Here is a 2,500-nt window from a genome sequence, read left to right as displayed (position 1 = left end):
GAGCCATGGCAACGCGGATGATGGCTCGCTAGTGCTGGCGCCGTGCACAGTGGCCTCGCACACTCGCCCTGCACGCTTCCCTTGCACGCAGCCTTGCACACTAGCCTCGCATGCGAGCCTTGCACCCTAGCCATGCAAACTAGCCTTGCACGGTAGCCATGCACACAAGCCGTGCACATTAGCCATGCGCACAAGCCCCGCACACTAGCCTTGCGCACAACCCTTGCACACAAGCCATGCACTCGAGCAATGCACACAAGCCCTGGACACTAGCCTTGCACACGGGCCTGGCACACAAGCCTTGGGCACTAGCCTTGCGCACTAGCGTTCCACATGAGCCTTGCACACTAGCCTTGGACACTAGCCTTGCACACAGGCCTTGCACACTAGGCATGCTTGGGCGAGCTGATCCCGCATCAAGTCGACGGGTCTAGGCATTCTTGGGCGCAGATCCCGCATCGTCTCGTCGCGTCTGGGCGCAAACACGTCGCGTCTCGTTGCGTCTTCAGAAGTCGTCGCTAACAGCACCTTTGGTTGCCACTGGTGGTTAGGCTGGTTGGTTGCGCAAACCCTATAGGAGGGTGGCATGCTGGTGGGCGTTTTTGCCCGGATAGGCACTAGAATGTGCAGATTTTGGGCGTTTTTGCCTGGATAGGCTAAGGAATGGGCATGCTTTGGGCGTTTTTGCCCGGATAGGCACCGGAATGCTTGGCCTTGGCTTGTCCTAGCAAGGCATTGCTGGGTTGGGCTCCCTTGGCCTTTTGGGCGCCTTGGACGATGTCTTGCGAAGACCATGGGCACAAGGCCATGGCATATGGTGAGGAAAGGACCACGGTTGCCAAGGTTAGGCACCGGAATGCTTGGCCTTGGCTTGCCAAAGCAGGGCATTGCTGGGTTGGGCTCCCTTGGCCTTCCGGGCGCCTTGGACACTGTCTTGGGAAGACCATGGGCACAAGGCCATGGCATATGGTGGGGAATGGACCACGGTTGCCAAGGCTAGGCATATAGAGAGGAATTGCATTTTTGCCCGGATAGGCACCGGAATGCTTGGCCTTGGCTTGCCATAGCAGGGCATTGCTGGGTTGGGCTCCCTTGGCCTTCCGGGGGCCTTGGACGCTGTCTTGGGAAGACCATGGGCACAAGGCCATGGCATATAGTGAGGAATGGACCACGGTTGGCAAGGCTAGGCATATAGAGAGGAATGGACCACGGTTGCCAAGGTTGCGCAAGTTTTGGGCATTTTTTGCCCGGATATGCCCAAGTATGCCCCGATAGGCCCGTTACGCCCCGGTATGAACGCGTATGCCCGGATTGACTCGGTATGCCTTGGGATACATGCGTATGCCCCGATAGGCTTGGTACGCCCCGATATGCGCACGTGTGCCCCAGTAGGGCTCGGTATGCCCCGGTATGTACGCGTGTGCCCCGATAGGCCCGGTATGCCCCGATATGCACACGTGTGCCCCAATAGGGGTCGGTATGCCCCGGTAGGTACGCGTGTGCCCCGTAATGCACGTTTCGCAGATCTCCCCGCATGTCCCGCCCCTATATGTAATACTTACTTACTTACTTACTTTCTTTCTTGCTTGCTTGCTTGCTTGCAATGGTTGGGAGTGCCCGGCATGCCCCGCTGCAGAGACCAAGGGCGCAATGACTTGGCACCGCGGATGCCGGGACTCCGGCACTTCCCGTGGCACTGATGGTTGGTTCCAAAGACAAAAGGCCGTGCAAGGCCACCGCACCGCGGATGATTTTGCTCGTGCTGGCGCCGTTGTGTGGCCAAAGAACATGCGCGAATGCTCGTGTCGGAAGGGTTGGTGTCCTGGCCCCGCGGGTGTCACGAATGCTCGGTTGCGAAGACCATGGGACCAGAGCCATGGCACGTCGGATGATGGCTCCAGCTGGCGCCCCGGCACTTTCTGTGGCATTGATGCTCGGTTTCAAAGACAAACGTGCGCAGGGCCAGGGGACCGCGGATGACTGCTCGTGCTGGCCCCGTTGGGCGGCATTGATGGTCGGTTGCAAAGAAAATGCGCGATTGCTCGTGTCGGGGCCTGGCAAGCCAAGGCCAAGCGAGCCATGGCAACGCGGATGATGGCTCCAGCTGGCGCCCCGGCACTTTCTGTGGCATTGATGCTCGGTTTCGAAGACAAACGTGCGCAGGGCCAGGGGACCGCGGAGGACTGCTCGTGCTGGCCCCGTTGGGCGGCATTGATGGTGTGTTGCAGAGAGCATGTGCGATTGCAAGTGTCGGCCGGGTTTGGGTTCCCTTGGGCTTTCGGGTGCCTTGGACGCTGTCTTGCGAAGACCATGGGCACAAGGCCCCGTCCTGGCCCCTTGTTCGATTCGCTCTCGTCTTGCGCTTGCTTCCAAGGTCCTCCATGACCTTCCCCATGGCCTTGCTAGATCCCCCCCATGACGCATGACCTCTGTCCGTTGATTGGTTTTGAGTGCACACCATGCCCGGCTTGGCACCGTGTTGTCGCGTGAGTGGCATTTG

This window comes from Tasmannia lanceolata, unplaced genomic scaffold, assembly GCF_043159265.1.
Source record: "Tasmannia lanceolata isolate RefF3 unplaced genomic scaffold, GAP_Taslan_0.1 ptg000150l, whole genome shotgun sequence".
Taxonomy (NCBI): domain Eukaryota; kingdom Viridiplantae; phylum Streptophyta; class Magnoliopsida; order Canellales; family Winteraceae; genus Tasmannia; species Tasmannia lanceolata.
This window is presented reverse-complemented; position numbering follows the sequence as displayed.